At 37.3% G+C, this 21,791-nt stretch overlaps 1 pseudogene; it reads right to left on the bottom strand.

Annotated features, from left to right (window-relative positions):
• The window catches only part of LOC136386952 (RNA/RNP complex-1-interacting phosphatase-like), a 36,640-nt pseudogene extending 15,325 nt beyond the window's left edge, over window positions 1-21,315 (bottom strand).
• Window positions 21,316-21,791: the final 476 nt, after the last annotated feature.

The raw sequence follows: 21,791 nt of genomic DNA, 5'->3' as shown, positions 1-21,791 counted from the left end.
CAGTTTCTCTTGCTGAGCAAAAACTTTTTATTCTGATGTAGTCCCATTCATTTATCTTTGCCTTCACTTCTCTTGCCATTGGAGTCAAGTTCATAAAAAGTTCTTTAAAACCCAGGTCCATGATTTTAGTACCTATGTCTTCTTCTATGTACTTTATTGTTTCAGGTCTTATATTTAGGTCTTTGATCCATTTTGAATTAATTTTAGTACACGGGGACAGGCTGTAGTCGAGTTTCATTCTTTTGCATGTGGCTTTCCAGTTTTCCCAACACCATTTGTTGAAGAGGCTTTCTTTTCTCCATTGTGTGTTGTTGGCCCCTTTATCAAAGATTAATTGACCATATATATGTGGTTTTATTTCTGGGCTTTCTATTCTGTTCCATTGGTCTGAGTGTCTATTTTTCTGCCAATACCATGCTGTTTTGATTATCGTGGCCCTATAATATAGTTTAAAGCCAGGTATTGTAATGATTCCAGCTTCATTCTTTTTCCTTAGGATTGTTTTGGCTATTCGGGGTTTTTTATAGTTCCATATAAATCTGATGATTTTTTGTTCCATTTCTTTAAAAAATCTCATAGGAATATTGATGGGAATTGCATTAAATTTATATATTGCTTTGGGTAATATGGCCATTTTAATTATATTTATTCTTCCTATCCAAGAACAAGGAATATTTTTCCATCTCATTGTGTCTTTTTCTATTTCTCTTAATAATGCCTTGTAGTTTTCATTATATAGGTCCTTTACATTCTTTATTATGTTTATTCCTAAGTATTTTAATTTTTTTGTTGCAATCGTGAAGGGGATTATTTTTTTGAGTTCGTTTTCTAATATTTTATTGTTGGCATATAGAAAGGCTATGGACTTTTGTATGTTAATTTTGTATCCTGCGACCTTACTGTATTGGTTTATTGTTTCAAATAATCTTTTTGTGGAGTCCTTTGGGTTTTCGATGTATAGGATCATATCATCAGCAAAAAGTGATACCTTTACTTCTTCTTTTCTGATATGGATGCCTTTTATTTCTTTGTCTTGTCTGATTGCTCTGGCCGGAACTTCTAGCACCACGTTAAATAAGAGTGGGGAGAGTGGACAACCCTGTCTTGTTCCTGATTTAAGGTAGAAAGTCCTCAGTTTTATGCCGTTTAATATGATGTTGGCTGATGGTTTATCATATATGGCCTTTATCATGTTGAGATATTTTCCTTCTATACCCATTTTGTTGAGAGTCTTAAACATAAAATTGTGTTGTATTTTATCAAAAGCCTTTTCTGCATCTATTGATAAGATCATGTGGTTTTTGTTCTTTGTTGATATGGTGTATTACGTTAACCGTTTTGCGTATGTTGAACCATCCTTGAGATTCTGGGATGAACCCACTTGATCATGATGTATTATTTTTTTAATATGTTGTTGTATTCGGTTTGCCAGTATATTGTTTAGTATTTTAGCATCTGTATTCATTAGACATATTGGTCTGCAGTTTTCTTTCTTTGTGCCATCCTTGCCAGGTTTTGGTATGGGGGTTATGTTGGCCTCATAAAATGGGTTTGGAAGTATTGCTTCTTCTTCAATTTTTTGGAAGACTTTGAGTAGAATAGGAACCAAGTCCTCTTTGAATGTTTGATAGAATTCACTAGTATAACCGTCTGGGCCTGAACTTTTATTTTTGGGCAGGTTTTTAATAGTTTTTTCTATTTCCTCCCTGCTGATTGGTCTGTTTAGGCTTTCTGCTTCTTCATGACTCAGTCTAGGAAGGTTGTATTGTTCTAGGAATTTATCCATTTCTTCTAGATTGTTGTATTTGGTGGCATATAATTTTTCATAGTATTCTACAATAATTCTTTGTATATCTATGATGTCTGTGGTGATCTCTCCTCTTTCATTTTGGATTTTATTTATTTGAGTCCTGCGTCTTTTTTCCTTGGTGAGTCTTGCCAAGGGTTTGTCAATTTTGTTGATCTTTTCAAAGAACCAGCTCCTTGTTTTATTGATTTTTTCTATAGTTTTTCTGTTCTCTATTTCATTTATTTCTGCTCTGATTTTTATTATCTCCATTCTTCGGCTGGTTTTGGGTTGTTTTTGTTCTTCTTTTTCTAGTTCCTTAAGGTGTGAAGTTAAGTGGTTTACTTGGGCTCTCTCTTGTTTGTTCATATAGGCCTGAAGTGATATGAACTTTCCTCTTATTACTGCTTTTTCTGCATCCCAGAGATTCTGATATGTCGTATTTTCATTTTCATTTGTCTGTATATATCTTTTGATGTCTGTGCTTATTTCTTCTTTGACCCATTCATTTTTTAGAAGTATGTTGTTTAGTTTCCACATTTTTGTGGGTTTTTCACCCTCTTTTTTGCAGTTGAATTCTAGTTTGAAGGCTTTATGATCAGAAAATATGCTTGGTAAAATTTCAGTTTTTCTAAATTTGCTGATATTGTCTTTGTGGCCCAACATATGGTCAATTCTTGAGAATGATACATGTACACTAGAGAAAAATGTATACTCTGTCGCTTTGGGATGAAGTGTCCTGTATATGTCTATCATATCCAGGTGTTCTAGTATTTCGTTTAAGGCCACTATATCTATATTGATTCTCTGTTTGGATGACCGATCTAGAGCCGTCAGCAGTGTATTGAGGTCTCCAAGTATGATTGTATTTTTGTTAGTTTTTGTTTTAAGGTCAATTAGTAGCTGTCTTATATATTTTGGTGCTCCTTGGTTTGGTGCATATATATTAAGGATTGTTATGTCTTCTTGATTCAACTTCCCCTTAATCATTATGAAATGACCATTTTTGTCTCTGAGTACTTTTTCTGTCTTGTAGTCAGCATTATTAGATATGAGTATTGCTACACCTGCTTTTTTTTGGGTGTTGTTTGCATGGAGTATTGTTTTCCAGCCTTTCACTTTGAAATTGTTTTTATCCTTGTTGCTTAGATGTGTTTCTTGTAGGCAGCATATAGTTGGATTTTCTTTTTTAATCCATTCTGCTACTCTGTGTCTTTTTATTGGTAAGTTTAATCCATTTACATTTAGTGTAATTATTGTCACTTGTGGGTTCCCTACTGCCATTTTATAAATTGCTTTCTGTTAGTTTTGTATCTTGTTTGATTCTTCTCTTTTGTTTTTCTATCATTTGTTTTTGTTTGTTTGTGTTCCATACTTCTTTTCTCTGTTGCTACCTTTTTTATGTCAAGTGTTTTTGTGGTGGTTTTTTCAAGGGTGGTTACCATTAAGTAATGAAAAGGGTACCTACCATATTTATTGTAGTACCCTATCTTATGAGTATTTCTGCACTTCATCGTCCTTTGCTGCTGTTAATCTCCATCCTCTCCCCACTTTTTTTCCGTTATTGTCACAGTTTAAGTTTGGTTTTATTGTGTTCTTGGTGGAGCTGTTACTTGTGGTGTTGTTTTATTTTGTTCTTTGAATCTGGTTGGAAAACCCTTTAGTATTTCCTGGAGTGGGGGCTTTCTGCTGATAAATTCTCTCATCTTTTCTGTATTTGTGAATGTTTTTATATCTTTTTCGTACTTGAAGGATAGCTTTGATGGGTATAGTATTCTTGGCTGAAAGTTCCTCTCTTTCTGGGCTATAAATTTTGGGGTCCACTCTCTTCTAGCTTGTAGAGTTTCTGCTGAGAAATCTGATGATAATCTAATAGGCCTTCCTTTATATGTTGTACTCTTCTTTTCCCTGGCTGCCTTGAGAATTTTTTCTTTGTCATTGGTTTGTGTCATCTTTATTATGATGTGCCTTGGAGTGGGTTTGTTGGGGTTAAGAAACTTGGTGTTATGTTTGCTTCTTGAATTTGAGGTTTTAGTTCTTTCCACAGGCTTGGGAAGTTCTCATGTATTATTTGTTTGAGTATATTCTCCATTCCATTTTCTTTCTCTTCTGACTCTGATATACCTATTATTCTTATGTTATTCTTTCTGATGGAGTCAGACAATTCCTGTAGGGCTTTCTCGTTTTTTATTATTTTTGAGTCTCTTTCTTCTTCTCTCTGTTGTGCCTCAAGTTGTTTGTCTTCTATTTCACTAATCCTATCTTCTATCTGGGCTGTTCTGTTAGCTAAGCTTGTTACCTCGTTTTTCAGCTCGTGAATTGAGTTTTTCATTTCTGTTTGATTTGTTTTTATAGTTTCAATTTCCTTGGTAATATATTCTTTGTGTTCATTGAGTTGTTTTCTGATCTCCCTAAATTGCCTTTCTGTGTTTTCTTGTATATCTCTGAGTATTTTTAAGATTTCTATTTTAAATTCTCTGTCATTTAGCTCCAAGGCTTCCAATATGTTAAGTCTTTTCTCCATAGATTTTTTCATATCTATTTGTGTTACCTCTCTTTCTTTTGTATCCATAATATTCGATTTCCTCTTTCTTATTGGCATCTGAGGGTGGTCTTGTTGATAGCACACAGGCGCACTCCCTCCACGGCTTGAATGAACGTCCCTGCGGTAGTTAGCTTCCTCCACACCCTCGTCTCTCAGATTCAAGTGATAACAGTCCTTTCGCTTTCAGTTTGTATGGAACTCCGGAGTGCTCCGAGAATAAATTTTTCAGTTTCTGGGTTGATAAATTTGTTGTGATTTTGGGGAGATCTGTCAGACGCGCTGCTCACGGCGCCATTTCCGTGACGTCACCACAAGGTATATTCTTCCATCTCATTATATCTTTCTCGATTTCCCTTAACAATGGTTTATAGTTTTCATTATATAAATCCTTTACATTCTTTGTTATGTTTATTCCTAAGTATTTTTTTGTTGTTGTTGCAATCGTGAAGGGGATTATTTTTTTGAGTTCATTCTCAAATGTTTCATTGTTGGCATATAGAAAGGCTATTGACTTCTGTATGTTAATTTTGTATCCTGTGACCTTACTGTATTGGCTTATTGTTTCTAGTAGTCTTTTTGTGGATTCTTTGGGGTTTTTGAAGTATAGGATCATATCATCTGCAAAAAGTGATACCTTTACTTCTTCTTTTTCAATATCAATGCCTTTTATTTCTTTGTCTTGTCTGATTGCTCTGGCTAGAACCTCTAGTACCACATTAAATAAGAGTGGAGAGAGTGGACAACCCTATCTTGTTCCTGATTAAAGGGGGAAAGCCTTCAGTTTAGTGCCATTTAATATGATGTTAGCTGATGGTTTAACATTTATGGCCTTTATCATGTTGAGATATTTTCCTTCTATACCCATTTTGTTGAGAGTCTTAAACATAAAATTGTGTTGTATTTTATCAAAAGCCTTTTCTGCGTCTATTGATAAGATCATGTGGTTTTTTTTCTTTGTTTTGTTGATATGGTGTATTATGTTAACCGTTTTACGTATGTTGAACCATTCTTGAGATTCTGGGATGAATCCCGTTTGATCATGATGTATTATTTTTTTAATATGTTGTTGTATTCGATTTGCTAGTATTTTGTTTAGTATTTTAGCATCTGTATTCATTAGAGATATTGGTCTGTAGTTTTCTTTTTTTGTGCCATCCTTGCCTGGTTTTGGTATGAGTGTTATGTTGGCCTCATAAAATGTGTTTGGAAGTATTGCTTCTTCTTCAATATTTTGGAAGACTTTCAGTAGAATAGGAACCATGTCTTCTTTGAATGTTTGATAAAATTCGCTGGTGTAGCTGTCAGTGCCTGGACTTTTATTTTTGGGGAGGATTTAATGTTTTTTTTCTATTTCTTTTCTACTAATAGGTCTGTTCAGGCTTTCTGCTTCTTCTTGACTCAGTCTAGGAAGGTTGTATTGTTCTAGGAATTTATCCATTTCTTCTAGGTTGTTGAATTTAGTGGCATATAATTTTTCATAGTATTCTACAATAATTCTTTGTATATCTACAGTGTCAGTGATGATTTCTCCTCTTTTACTTTGGATATTTTTTATATGAGTTTTTCTCTTTTTTCCTTGGTAAGTCTTGCCAAGGGTTTGTCAATTTTGTTGATCTTTTCAAAGAACCAGCTCCTTGTTCTATTAATTTTTTCTATGGTTTTTCTGTTCTCTATTTCATTTATTTCTGCTCTGATTTTTATTATCTCCTTTCTTCAGCTGGTTTTCGGTTGTCTTTGTTCTTCTTTTTCTAGTTCCTTAAGGTGTGAAGTTAAGTGGTTCACTTGGGCTCTCTCTTGTTTGTTCATATATACCTGAAGTGATATGAACTTCCCTCTTATCACTGCTTTTTCTGCATCCCAGAGATTCTGATATGTCGTATTGTCATTTTCATTAGTCTGTATGTTTTTTGATCTCTGCACTTTTTTCTTCTTTGACCCATTCATTTTTTAAAAGTGTGTTGTTTAGTTTCCATATTTTTGTGGGATTTTTTTCCTCTTTTTTTTGCAGTTGAATTCTAGTTTCAAGGCTTTATATCAGAAAATATGCTTGGTGCAACTTCAATTTTTCTGAATTTGCTGTTGTTGTTTTTGTGGCCCAAAATATGGTAAATTCTTGAGAATGATACATGTACTCTGGAGAAAAATGTATACTAAGTCACTTTGATGAAATGTCCTGTAGATGTCTATCTAGTGTTTTGTTTAAGGCCACTATGTCTTTGTTGATTCTCTGTTTGGATGACCGATCTAGAGCCCTCAGCGGTGTATTGAGGTCTCCAAGTATGATTGTACTTTTGTCAGTTTTTGTTTTAAGGTCAATAAGTAGCTGTCTTATATATTTTGGTGCTCCTTGGTTTGGTGCATATATATTAAGAATTGTTATGTCTTCTTGATTCAGTGTCCCCTTAGCCATTATGAAATGGCCATTTTTGTCTCTGAGTACTTTTGCTGTCTTGTAGTCACATTATCCGATATGAGTATTGTTATGCCTGCTTTTTTTTTTTTTGGATGTTATTTGTTCTGAGTATTGTTTTCCAGTCTTTCACTTTGAATTTGCTTTTATCCTTGTTACTTAGATGAGTTTCCTGTAGGCAGCATACAGTTGGATTTTCTTTTTTAATCCATTCTGCTACTCTGTGCCTTTTCATTGGTGAGTTTAATCCGTTTACATTTAATGTAATTATTGACACTTGTGAGTTCCCTATTGCCATTTTATATATTGCTTTCTGTTAGTTTTGTGTCTTGTTTTTCCTTCTCTTTTGTTTTTCTATCTTTTGTTTTTATTTGGTTGTATTCCATACATCTTTCCTCTGTTGCTATCTTTTTTAAATCATGTGCTTCTGTGGTGGTTTTTTCATTGGTTGTTACCTTTAGGTAATGAAAAGGGTTCCTACCCTGTTCATTGTAGCGCACTATTTTGTGAGTACTTTTGCACTCCATCGTCCTTTGCTACTGTTAATCTCCATCCTCTCCCCCCTTTCTTTTTGTTGTCACAGTTTAAAGATTATTTTATTGTGTTCTTCTTGGAGCTTTTACTTGTGGCTTTGTTGTTGTTTTTTTTTTTATTCTTTGTATCTGATTGGAGAACCCCCTTTGCTGCAATGGGGGTTTTCTGGTGATAAATTCCCCCATCTTTTCTGTATCTGTGAATGTTTTTATTTCTCCTTCATATTTGAAGGATAGCTTTGATGGGTATAGTATTCGTGGCTGAAAATTCCTCTCTTTCAAGACTTTAAATATCGGGGTCCTCTCTCTTCTAGCTTGTAGAGTTTCTGTTGAGAAATCTGATGATAATCTAATGGGCCTTCCTTTATATGTTGTATTCTTCTTTTCCCTGGCTTCCTTGAGAATTTTTTCTTTGCCGTTGGTTTGTGCCAATTTCATTATGATGTGCCTTGAAGTAGGTTTTTTGGGGTTAAGAAAACTCGGAGTTCTGTTTGCTTCTAGAATTTGTGGTTTTAGTTCGTTCCACAGGCTTGGGAAGTTCTCATCTATTATTTGTTTGAGTATATTCTCTATTCCATTTTCTCTCACTTCTACCTCTGATATACCTATTATTCTCATGTTATTCTTTTTGATGGAGTCAGATAATTCCTGTAGGGCTATCTCATTTTTTTAAATTTTTGAGTCTCTTTCTTCTTCTCTCTGTTGTGCCTCAAGTTGCTTGTCTTCTATTTCACTAATCCTCTCTTCTATCTGGGCTGTTCTATTAGCTAAGCTTGTTACCTCTTTTTTCAGCTCGTGAATTGAGTTTTTCATCTCTGTTTGATTTGTTTTTATAGTTTCAATTTCCTTGGAGATATACTCTGTGTTCATCGAGTTGTTTTCTGACCTCCCTAAATTATCTTTTTGTGTTTTCTTGTATATCTCTCAGTATTTTTAGGATTTCTATTTTAAATTTTCTGTCGTTTAACTCCAAGGTTTTCAATATGTTAAATTTTTTCTCCATAGATTTTTCCTCATCTCTCTGAGTTACCTCTCTTTCTTTTATATCAATGATATTCAATTTTCTCTTCTTTAATGGCATCGGAGGGTGGTTTTGTTGATAAGATTAATGAGATTTAATAAGGAATAAAAAGTTAAAAAAATAAAAATAAAAAATTGAGGTTTTTTTTTTTAAAAATTAATCATTAAATAAAGAAAAATATAATAAGATAAAAATTTGAGAAAAAAGGGAATTATTCCTTCCCCTCCTTTTTTCTTCTCCTCTTCTCTCCCCTCTTTCTTGAGAAAATCTTGTGGTGAACTGTGAATTATGTTGTACTAAATAGAACAAACAATACCTGTAGTGGAGGGCCTGAATTGGGAAGAAGTAATAAAGGGGTAAAGGAAAAAGAAAAAAATAAAAAGAAAAAAATATATATACATAAAAGGGGGGGCAGTATAGACCCACAAAAAGAAAATAAGGAAAAAATTTGGGTTAAGTTTAAAATGATTTGCTTTTAGGTTTTGGCTGACTAAGAGTTATGATGAGAGGAAAAATAGGGAAACAGGAAAAAGGGGTGGAAAATTAAAAAATTACTATTGTATTTAGTGGAACAAGAACTAGATAAAATGGAAAGCCAGGGATGGGAGCACTGCTAAGGAGTTAAAAAGGTGAAGTAAAAACCTCCCAAAATGCCACAAACTTAAGTTTGAGTCCCAGATAAGATAATTTGTTCATTATTGAGGTTTGAATGAGAGAAGATGTAAAGGAGAAAGGAAGAGACTAATATAGAGGGAGAAAATAGAGAGAGAGAGAGAGAGAAGACAGAACCACTAAAAGAAGAAAAAAGAAAAAGGAGGAGAGAGAGAGAGAGAGTTAGATATTTTGGATTGCAACCCTCATAGAGAGAAAGGAAGAGGAAAGAAAAGATAATGGGAGATGTAACACTTATGGGTAGTGTAGTTCAAAGAGAGGTGAGAGTAAGACTGACAGAGAATTAAACGACCAAATTAGAATAGGAAAAAAAAAATCAAGAATGAAGAAAAGAGACACAGACGAACAAATATAATAAAATGGGATAGGTTATAAAGTCTGTGGATTATTCTTGATTTTGAGAGGTTATTGTCTTGCTTTTTCTTTTCTGTCTCTCTTCCTGGTCGGTGACTTTGTACCTCGGGTTCTGCCCCTGTGGCATGCTCTGGTAGAGTTTTGCAGTTGTTAATTCTCTATGGCAATGTAATGTATTGTACTTTAGTCTCGTTGGCAGTCGAGGCTCATTAGCATTTATAGGCTCCAAGTGTGAGAGGGTCTCTCACTGTGAGAGTGTTCCTGGAGCCTCTCTCCTAGTCTTTCCTTCCACAATTAGCCTGATAATCCAGCTATGGGGTTGCTGCTGCCTCTGCCTGGATAGTAAGAGGCTCAAAGAGCTGGCAACTCTCCACTCTATTCCCACTCAGCACAGGGATCTAAGTAAGGTTCAGTCAGTCAGAGCTGCTAGCATAATCAGGCGGGGCATCTGCCCACTCAAAGACCTCTGGCTCTACCCCTTTGTGGGATAACACGGGTGCCCACTCCTGAGGCGTTCGGAGGAATCTCTTGCCCACTCTCCGTGTGCGCCGACCAGGATGTCAGACCATCCGCGTCACACTTTAAGTGAAACTCCTGCCCACATGGAAAAGTTCCAGCGTTGGAATTGGCTCTCGCTCTCTCTCTGTGCGTGGCCCCCTCAGGGTGCTGGGGTGGCTCGGAGATTCCACTCCTGGCCTGCTCACAGGCCTCGGACTCTGCTCCTCTGTGGGAAAACAGGGGCGTTCACCCCTGAGGAGTTCGGAGGAATCTCTTGCCCACTCTCCGTGCTCGCCAACCTGGATATCAGGCCAGTCGTCTCTCACTCTGAGAAAGCCCTCAGCCCGCACGGAAAAGTTCCGGCATTGGAATTGGCTTTCGCTTTGTCCCCGTGCACAGCTTTCCCAGGGCGCTGGGGCGGCCTGGAGATTCCGCTTTCAGCCCACACACAGGCCCCTGACTCTGCCCCTCTGTGGGAAAACGTGGGCGCCCACCCTGAGGAGTTCAGAGGAATCTCTTGCCTACTCTCCGTGCATGCTGACCAGGATATCAGGCCAGACACCTCTCACTCTGAGAAAGCCCTCCACCAGCACAGAAAAGTTCCAGCATTGGAATTGGTTCCAGCTCCCTCCCCGTGCCCGGTCCCCTCAGGGTGCTGGGGCTCCTCGGAGATTCCGCTTTTTGCCCACACAGAGGCCTGTCTGTGGGTTAGCACGGGTGGCGCTCACCCCTGAAGTGTTCGTAGGAATCTCTCGCCCACTATCCACGCGCGCCAACCAGGAGATGCGGAAAATGGCTGCCCCACTTGTCTTTGTTTGTCTGGGTTTGGCATGCATGTTAGCTTGAATTGCCCAGGTTTTTCCTCGGCTTGGATCTCTGTGCCACAGCCTGGTTTGGCTGTTTGTACCGCGGCCTGGATCTATTCACTCCCTATGCCCATCTTAGTTTCTATATTCTCAGTTGTCAGTGAAAGCCATCCTGTTTGAGTTAGAGAGGAAGGCAGAGCATTTCTTACTCCCTATTTCCCCCGGGGTTTGACCATATATCTAGCCAATCTTTCACTCAACCATACACCTTCGGGTGTGTTACGAAGTATCTGAAGGCTCCAAGGATAGGTTTTTCTGTTTCTGGTTGAAGATCTTGGAGAGCTTATGGGGAGATTTATCGGTATCGCTTCCTACTGTGCCATCACTCTGACGTCATCTCCGCCATAATAAATCTTTATAAAACAACTTACTATTGAATATATAGTTAAATGTATCTTTTTATTTATACTTTGGTTGCTCTTCTACTGCCCACCATAAAAGCAGGAACACCCACTAGTGGGCGGTAGTGTCCAGGTTGACTACCACTGGTCTACACACATTGGGGCTGCCTATACATCCATATTTACTGCATTTTACTACTTGTTGTGCATATTTTACTGAATACCTTCTCTGTTCATATGTACTGGCTAGGAATTCCTTCAGTGTTATGTGCCATTTTTGGCTGATTTTTGGTTTATAGTATTCACTAAAATAAAATACCCATATTCAATTTTAAAGTGTTATATGTATAAAACAGAACTTAAATTATTAGTGAATTATTGTTCTTTGGTGCTTGCTGCATGCCTGAGCTCTCATTGATATCTATATTTTTATTTCCAGTTCTGTGATTTTTTTCAAGATTTTTCTCTTTGTCTTTCCAGTACTTATAATTTCTCCACCTGTATAAAATTAGATGTAATTTATTACTTATTGATGTTTGAATTATTAATGTTATTATAACCATTTGATAGATGAGATGCCACAGCTCAGAGAGTTTATATAACACTTTCTTTCTAAATTCACTTCTTGGGCCTAAGCAAGGAGTGGCACAGTGGATATAGCATCAGCCAGGGATACTGAAGAACCAGGTTAAATATTCCGGGATCTCTGGCTTCAGTGAAGGCTCACTACCTTGAGTGTGTGGTAGCCAGATAGAGTGTGGGGTCATAGATATGACCCTATGGTTGCTGGCATGAGCTCAAAGGTCACTGGCTTAAAGCCTGGTTTCAGTGGTTGAGGGAAAGCAAAGATTTACAATAGTAGCAGAAGAAAAGTATAGGGTCTAATGCTCAGTGGACAGCACAATTAAGTTGATTTTAGCAAATGTTTATGTGACTAGACTAGGAGGGAAAGTAAGACCAAAATAAGGTATCACTAGGAAACGCATGCTGGCTTGACCAAGGGGTCACTGGCTTGCCTGGAACATCTGTGGTCAAGGCATGTATGAGAAAGCAGTCAATGAACAACTAAAAAGCTGCAACACAGAATTGATATTTCTCATCTCCCTTCCTGTATGTTTGTCCCTCTCTCACTCTTTTTCTTATTACAAAAATGAATAAATAAAATTGAATTAAAATAATACAAATGCACTTCTGGAGAATCTCAATCTCAGATAGTCATTTGAGGTAGGTACAGAAACTCGATTCTAAGAGAGAAAGAATAATTTATATATATATATTTTTTAACTAACAGGGACAGAGAGAGAGTCAGAGAGAGGAACAGACAGGGACAGAGAGACAGGAGTGGAGAGAGATGAGAAGCATCTATCATCAGTTTTTAACTGCAAGACCTTAGCTGTTCATTGATTGCTTTCTCATATGTGCCTTGACCACAGTCCCTCAGAAGACCAATTAACCCCCTGCTCAAGCTAGCGAGCTTGAGTCCAAGCTGGTGAGCTTTTTGCTCAAACCAGATGAGCCCACACTCAAGCTGGCAACCTCAGGGGTATCAAACCTGGGTCCTCCGCATTTCAATCTGACGTTCTATCCACTGCGCCACCGCGTTGTCAGGCAGGAAGAATAACTTTTTAAATTTACAAACTAGGATGACGTCAGAGTAATGGCAGTGTAGGAAGCGATACCGATAAATCTCCCCCAAAACTCAACAAGATCTTCAACCAGAAACAGAAAAACCTATCCTTGGAGCCTCCAGATGTTTCGCAATACACCTGAAGGTATGGTCGAGCGAAAAATTGGCTAAATATATAACCAAACCCCGAAGGAAATAGGGAGTAAGAAATGCTCCGCCTTCCTCATTAACCTAAACAGAGCGGCTTTCTCTGGCATTCGTGAATATAGAAACTGAGACAGGCAAAGGGGGTGAATAGATCCAGGCCGCGGCACAAACGGCCGAACCAGGCTGTGGCACGTAGATCCAAGCCGAGGAAAAACTGATCCTGTGGCAACCCGGGCAATACAAGCTAACACTCGCGCCAAACCCAAACAAAGAAGGACAAGCGGGGCAGCCATTTTACCCGATCTCCTGGTCGGCGCGCGCAGATAGTGGGCGAGAGATTTCTTCCTAAGCCCCTGGAGTGGGTGTCCGTGTTACCCCACAGAGAGGCAGAGTCAGAGGCCTTTGTGTGGGCCGAAAGTGGAATCTCTGGGCAGCCCCAGTGCCCTGGGAAAGCCACGCATGGGAGGGAGTGAGAACTAATTCCAACGGTGGAACTTTTCCGTGCTGGTAGGGGATTCACTAAGAGGGAAATGCAGCGGCCAGGCTGATATCCTGGTCTGCGCGTGCAGATAGCGATAGATTCCTCTGAGTGCCTCGGCAGTGCGTGCCCATGTTATCACACAGAGGGGCAGAGTCAGGGGCCTTTGTGTGGGCCAAAGTGGAATGTCAGGCCGCCCCAGCACGGGGACGGAGTGAGAGCCAATTCCAATGCAGGAACTTTTCCATGTGGTTGGAGGTTTCACTAAGAGCGTGAGACTGCTGGCCGGATATCCTGGTCTGTGTGCACAGATAGTGAGCGAGAGTTTCCTCCAAGTGCCCTGGAAGTGGGCGCCAGCCTGTGTTACCGGACAGAGTGGCAGAGCTAGAGGTCTTTGAGTGGGCGTAAACCGCGCCTGATTATGCTAGCAGCTCTGACTGACTGAGGCTTACCCAGAGTCTTGTGATGACTGGGAATAGAGTGGGCAGTTGCCAGCTCTTTGAGCCTCTTACTATCCAGGCAGAGGCAGCAGCAACCCCATAGCTGGATTATCAGGCTACTAGTTGAGGAAGGAAAGACTAGGAGAAAGGCACCAGGAACACGGACTCTCTCACTGGCAGAGCCTATTAATGCTAATGAGCCTCGACTGCCAATGAGACTAAAGCACAATACGTGACATCGCCATAGAGACTTATCAACTGCAAACTTCTACCTGAGTGTGTCAAAGGGGCAGAACCCGGGGTACAGAGTCACCGACCAGGAAGAGGGAGAGAAAAGAAAAAGCAAGAAGATAACCTCTCAAAATCAAGAATAATCTGCAGACTTTATAACCGATCCCATTTTATTATATTTATTCATTTGTTTCTCTTATCTTCATTCTTGATATTTTTTTTCCTCATCCAATTTGGCCGATTAACTCTCTGCCAGTCTTACTCTCTCCTCTCCTTGAACTACACTACCCATAAGTGTTACATCTCCCATTATCTTTTCTCTCCTCTTCTTTCTCTCTATGAGGGTTTCACTCCAAAACCCTTAACTCTCTCTCTCTATCTCTCTCTCCTCTTTTTTCTTTTTTCTTCTATTAGTGGTTCCCTCTTTTTCTCTCTCTCTCTCTCTTTCTTTTCTCCCTCTATATTAGTTTCTTCCTTTCTCCTTTACATCTCCTCTCATTCGAACCTCAATAACAAACAAATTATCTTATCTGGGACTCAAACTTATGTTTGTGGCATTTTGGGGGGGGGTTTACTTCACCTTTTTAACTCACTAGCAGTGCTCCCATCCCTGGCTCACCATTTTATCTAGTTCTTGTTCCACTAAATAAAATAGTAATTTTTTAATTTGTCCCACCATTTTTCTGTTTTCCTCTTATTCCTCTCATCATAACTCTTAGTCAACCAACACCTAAAAGTAAATCATTTTATTCTTGACCCAAATTTTTTCCTTAACTGCTTTTTGTGGGTCCATACCCACTTCTTTTTTCTTTTTTTTTTAACCCTTTAATACTTTTCCCCAATTCAGGCCCTACATTACAGGCATTGTTTGTTATAATTCACAGTTCACCACAAGATTTTCTCAAGAAAGAGGGGAGAGGAGAGGAGAGGAAAAAAGGAGGGAGGGAATAATTTCCTTTTTTTAAAATTTTTATTTTATTTTATTTTTCTTTATTTCATTATTAATTTTTTTTAAAAAAACAACTTTTTGATTTTTTATTTTTTTAAGTTTTTATTCTTTATTAAATCTCATTAATACTATCAACAAAACCACCCTCAGATGTCGTTAAGGAAGAAAAAATCGAATATCATCGATACAAAAGAAAGAGAGGTAACACAGCTAGATGAGGAAAAATTTATGGAGAAAATATTTAATATATTGGAAACCTTGGAGCTAAATGACAGAGAATTCAAGGTACAAATCCTAAAAATCCTCTGAGATATACAAGAAAACACAGAAAGGCAATTTAGGGAGCTCAGAAAACAACTCAATGAACACAAAGAATATATGTCCAAAGAAATTGAAACTATAAAAACAAATCAAACAGAAATGAAAAACTCAATTCACGAGCTGAAAAAGGAAGTAACAAGCTTAGCTAATAAAACAGGCCAAATAGAAGAGAGGATTAGTGAAATAGAAGACAAGCAACTTGAGGCACAAAAGAGAGAGGAAGAAAGAGACTCAAAAATTAAAAAAATGAGGTAACCCTACAAGAATTATCTGACTCCATCAAAAAAAATAACATAAGAATAATAAGTATATCAGAGGTAGAAGTGAGAGAAAATGGAATGGAGAACATACTCAAACAAATAATAGATGAAAACTTCCCAAGCCTATGGAATGAACTAAAGACTCAAATTCAAGAAGCAAACAGAATTCCGAGTTTTCTTAACCACAACAAACCTACTCCAAGGCATATCATAATAAAATTGACACAAACCAACAGCAAAGAAAAAATTCTCAAGGCAGCCAGGGAAAAGAAGAATACAAAATATAAAGGAAGGCCCATTAGATTATCATCAGATTTCTCAGCAGAAACTCTACAAGATAGAAGAGAGTGGACCCCAATATTTAAAGTCCTGAATGAGAGGAACTTTCAGCCATGAATACTATACCCATCAAAGCTATCCTTCAAATATGAAGGAGAAATAAAAACATTAACAGATACAGAAAAGATGAAGAAATTTATCATCAGAAAACCCTCACACCAGGGAATTACTAAAAGGGGTTCTCCAATCAGATACAAAGAACAACAACAACAAAAAAAAACAGAGCGACAAGTAAAAGCTTCAAGAAGAACACAATAAAACCAAATTTAAACTGTGACAACAACAAAAAGAAAGGGGGTGAGAAGATGGAGATTAACAGTAGCAAAGGACGATGGAGTGCAAAAGTACTCACTAAATAGTTCACTACAATGAACAGGGTAGGGACCCTTTTCATTACTCAAAGGTAACCACCATTGAAAAAACCACCACAGAAGCACATGAGATAAAAAAGATAGCAACAGTGGAAGATGTATGGAATACAACCAAATAAAAACAAAAGATAGAAAAACCAAAAAGAAGGATCAAACAAGACACAAAACTAACAGAAAGCAATATATAAAATGGCAATAGTGAACTCACAAGTGTCAATTATTACACTAAATGTAAATGGATTAAACTCACCAATAAGAAGGCACAGAGTAGCAGAATGGATTAAAAAAAAATCCAACTGTATGCTGCCTACAGGAAACTCATCTAAGTAACAAGGATAAAAGCAAATTCAAAGTGAAAGGCTGGAAAACAATACTCAAAGCAAATAACATCCAAAAAAAGCAGGTATAGCAATACTCATATCTGATAATGCTGACTACAAGACAGAAAAAGTACTCAGAGACAAAAAAGGCCATTTCATAATGGCTAAGGGGACACTGAATCAAGAAGACATAACAATTCTTAATATATATGAACCAAACCAAGGAGCACCAAAATATATAAGACAGCTCCTTATTGATCTTAAAACAAAAACTGACAAATATACAATCATACTTGGAGACCTCAATACACTGCTGAGGGCTCTAGAACGGTCATCCAAACAGAGAATCAACAAAGACATAGTGGCCTTAAACAAAACACTAGAGCACCTGGATATGATAGTCATCTACAGGACATTTCATCCCAAAGTGACTGAGTATACATTTTTCTCCAGTGTACATGGATCATCCTCAAGAATTGACCATATGTTGGGCCACAAAAACAACATCAGCAAATTCAGAAAAATTGAAGTTGTACAGAACATATTTTCTGATCATAAAGCCTTGAAACTATAATTCAACTGCAAAAAAGAGGAAAAAAATCCCAAAAAAATGTGGAAACTAAACAACATACTTTTAAAAAATGAATGGGTCAAAGAAGAAATAAGTACAGAGATCAAAAGATATATACAGACTAATTAAAATGACAATACTGCATATCAGAATCTATGGGATGCAGCAAAAGCAGTGATAAGAAGGAAGTTCATATCATTTCAGGTATATATGAACAAAGAAGAGAGACCCCAAGTGAACCACTTAACTTCACACCTTAAGGAACTAGAAAAAGAAGAACAAAGACACCCCAAAACCAGCGGGAGAAAGGAGATAATAAAAGTCAGAGCAGAAATAAATGAATTAGAGAACAGAAAAAGTATAGAAAAAATTCTTTGAAAAGATCAAGAAAATTGACAAACCCTTGGCAAGACTTACCAAGGAAAAAAGAGAAAGAACTCATATAAACAAAATCCAAAATGAAAGAGGAGAAATCACCACGGACACTGTAGATATACAAAGAATTATTGTAGAATACTATGAAAAACTTTATGCCACTAAATTCAACAACCTAGAAGAAATGGATAAATTCCTAGAACAATACAACCTTCCTAGACTGAGTCAAGAAGAAGCAGAAAGCCTAAACAGACCTAATAGTAGAGAAGAAATAGAAATTTCCATTAAAAACCTCCCCAAAAATAAAAGTCCAGGCCTTGTCGGCTATACCCGTGAATTTTATCAAACCTTCAAAGAAGATTTGGTTTCTATTCTACTGAAAGTCTTCCAAAAAATTGAAGAAGAAGCAATACTTCCAAACACATTTTATGAGGCCAACATAACCCTCATTCCAAAATCAGGCCAGGATGTCACAAAAAAAGAAAACTACAGACCAATATCTCTAATGAATACAGATGCTAAAATACTAAACAAAATACTAGCAAATCGAATACAACAACATATTAAAAAAATAATACATCAAGATCAAGTGGGATTTATCCCAGAATCTCAAGAATGGTTCAACATATGTATAACGGTTAATGTAATATACCATATCAACAAAACAAAGAACAAATACTGCATGATCTTTTCAATAGATGCAGAAAAGGCTTTTGATAATATACAACACAATTTTATGTTTAAGACTCTCAACAAAATGGGTATAGCAGGAAAATATCTCAACATGATAAAGGCCATATATGATAAACCATCAGCTAACATCATATTAAATGGCACTAAACTGAAAGCTTTCCCCCCTTAAATCAGGAACAAGACAGGGTTGTCCACTCTCTCCACTCTTATTTAATGTGGTACTAGAGGTTCTAGCCAGAGCAATCAGACAAGACAAAGAAATAAAAGGCATTGATATTGAAAAAGAAGAAGTAAAGGCATCACTTTTTGCAGATGATATGATCCTATAGATCAAAAGCCCCAAAGAATCCACAAGAAGACTACTAGAAACAATAAGCCAATACAGTAAAGTCGCAGGATACAAAATTAACATACAGAAGTCAATAGCCTTTCTATATGCCAACAATGAAACAATTGAGAACGAACTCAAAAGAATAATCCCCTTCACGATTGCAACAAAAAAAAATAAAATACTTAGGAATAAACATAACAAAGAATGTAAAGGACTTAAATAATAAAAACTATAAACCATTGTTAAGGGAAATCGAAAAAGATATAATGAGATGGAAGAATATACCTTGTTCTTGGCTAGATAGAATAAATATAATCAAGTTGGCTATATTACCCAAAGAAATGTAGAAATTTAATGCAATTCCCATCAAACTTCCAGTGACATTTTTTAAAAAAATAGAGCAAAAAATCATCAAATTTATATGGAATATAAAAAACCCCGAATAGCCAAAGCAATCCTAAAGAAAAAGAATGAAGCTGGGCGCATTACAATACCTGACTTCAAACTATATTATAGGGCCACGACAATCAAAACAGCATGGTATTGGCAGAAAAATAGACACTGAGACCAATGGAACAGAATAGAAAGTCCAGAAATAATACCACATATATATAGTCAAATAATTTTTGATAAAGGTGCCAACAACACACAATGGAGAAAAGAAAACCTCTTCAATAAATGGTGCTGGGAAAACTGGAAAGCCACCTGCAAAAGAATAAAACTGGATTACAGTTTGTCCCCCTGTACTAAAATTAACTCAAAATGTATCAAAGATCTAAACATAAGACCTGAAACAATTAAGTACATAGAAGAAGTTACAGGTACTCAACTCATGGACCTGGGTTTTAAAGAGCATTTTATGAATTTGACTCCACAGGCAAGAGAAGTGAAGGCAATAATTAATGAATGGGACTACATCAGACTAAGAAGTTTTTGCTCAGCAAGAGAAACTGATAACAAAATAAATAGAAAGCCAACTAAATGGGAAATGATATTTTCAAACAACAGCTCAGATAAGGGCGTAATATCCAAAATATACAAAGAACTCATAAAACTCAACAACAAACAAACAAAGAATCCAATAAAAAAAATGGGAAGAGGATATGAACAGACACTTCTCCCAGGAGGAAATACAGATGGCCAACAGATATATGAAAAGATGCTCATCTTCTTTATCTATTAGAGAAATGCAAATCAAAGCTGCAATGAGATACCACCTCACACCTGTTCTATTAGCTATTATTAGCAAGACAGGTAATAGCACATATTGGAGCGGCTGTGGAGAAAAAGGAAACCTCATCCACTGTTGGTGGGAATGTAAAGTAGTACAACCATTATGGAAGAAAGTATGGTGGTTCCTCAAAAAACTGAAAATAGAACTACCTTATGACCCAGCAATCCCTCTCCTGCGTATATACCCCCAAAACTCAGAAACATTGATACGTAAAGACACATGCAGCCCCATGTTCATTGCAGCATTGTTCACAGTGGCCAGGACATAGAAACAACCAAAAAGCCCGTCAATAGATGACTTGATAAAGAACATGTGGCACATATACACTATGGAATACTACTCAGCCATAAGAAATGATGACATCGGAGCATTTACAGCAAAATGGTGGGATCTTGATAACATGATACAAAGCGAAATAAGTAAATCAGAAAAAGCCAGGAAATGCATTATTCCATACGTAGGTGGGACATAAAAGTGAAACTAAGAGACATTGATAGGAGTGTGGTGGTTACGGGGGTTGGGAGGGGGGAAAGGGAGAGGGAAAGGGGGAGGGGGAGGGGCACAAAGAAAACAAGATAGAAGGTGACAGGACAATCTGACTTTGGGTGATGATTATGCAACATAATTGAATGACAAGATAACCTGGACAAGATAATCTTTGAACTTATGTATCCTGATTTATTGATGTCACCCCATTAAAAAAATAAAATTATTTAATATAAAAAAATTTACAAACTAAACTCAGCTCTATGTGAATTTTAGCAAATAAGCAAATACCATGTGTACTGTTCAGGCAAAACAAAAAGCTGAAGATTACATAAGTGAAAGCTGCAATATTACCAAGGTACACAAAAGTACCTATATTAGAAGTTATATTGCACTCAGATTTTGTCTCAGAGCAGAGTCCTGGCAGGAAAGTCGGATCCTTAGGTTATGGAACCTGGTGATAATACTATCATAGTGAAAGAATATGAACAAGTCTATTTGACCTCTCTGATCCTAAATTTCCTCACTCATAGGATGACAATGTTAAAACAGAGACTCTCTACAACTGCTCGTTCTAAAATTTTTTGATTCTAGGAAAGAACAGACACATCAATACAAGTGCAGGATCAAGGCAAAGACAAAACAGGCAGTGATTGCTTGCATCTGGTCTATGGGACACTGTGGAAATCAAAACACTTGGATATTTTACACATTTCTGCCCACATTGGGAGCACAGGCAGTTAATAAAGAAAAGCAGCAATGAGTGTCATCACTCAGAGCCATCATAAACTTTTGAGCTTTGCTATCTCAAGGAGGATTGTAATTAGAGGTTTTCTGGTAGCACCAACCTTAAGATAATACCATCCTTCAAACACAGTGAGAGTTTATGGGTCTCACTGATTTTTTTCCCCATTACCCTCTTGTTTCCTATAGAGAATGGCCAATTTTAAGTTCCGTTACCTGGAACTTAAAATTCTCTGAAGCTCCTCTTCCTGTAGTGAGCAGTGGAGCCTCCCTGACAGCTAGTGTCAACAATTTCTTCAAGGTTTCTGTTCCACCTGGCAGTTCAGCATGGCTACCGCCATCAGCTTCAGGCACCTCTTTCCAGCCACTCATGGAAAGCACAACTATTTTGTCTGAAGTTGCTGGCCAAGATATTGTTTGAGCTAGTATACTGAAAATAGGTCCAGTTTATGTGTTTCATCAGGAACAGCTCCCTTCCCTCTCCTAGTCCATGGTGTCAAGTGTTCATCTTCGTGTAGGAAAGTGAAGAATTAAAGGGATCCCACTTGAGAATGCTAGCCTTGTAAAATACTTTAAAAATCACTCTAACTTTTTACTGGACTTATAACAGCCATGTGAAGTAAAAGAAAATCATAAAACAATGACATCAAATGCTGATCAGTAAGAATGAGAATACTTGCCTCCTACCTCTTAGTGTAGGGCACTCTCCTGATCCTTAAGAGGAGCTAGTAGAAATGCCTTTCCCATTGTTGGAAGGTGCATGATTGCTGCATTGGTGGTATGGGCAGTATTATATTTACACGACCTGACAGACTCTTCCTTGATTCCTACATAGTAATGGAGATTTC

This window comes from Saccopteryx leptura, unplaced genomic scaffold (assembly GCF_036850995.1).
Source record: "Saccopteryx leptura isolate mSacLep1 unplaced genomic scaffold, mSacLep1_pri_phased_curated manual_scaffold_23, whole genome shotgun sequence".
Lineage (NCBI taxonomy): Eukaryota > Metazoa > Chordata > Mammalia > Chiroptera > Emballonuridae > Saccopteryx > Saccopteryx leptura.
This window is presented reverse-complemented; position numbering and strand designations above follow the sequence as displayed.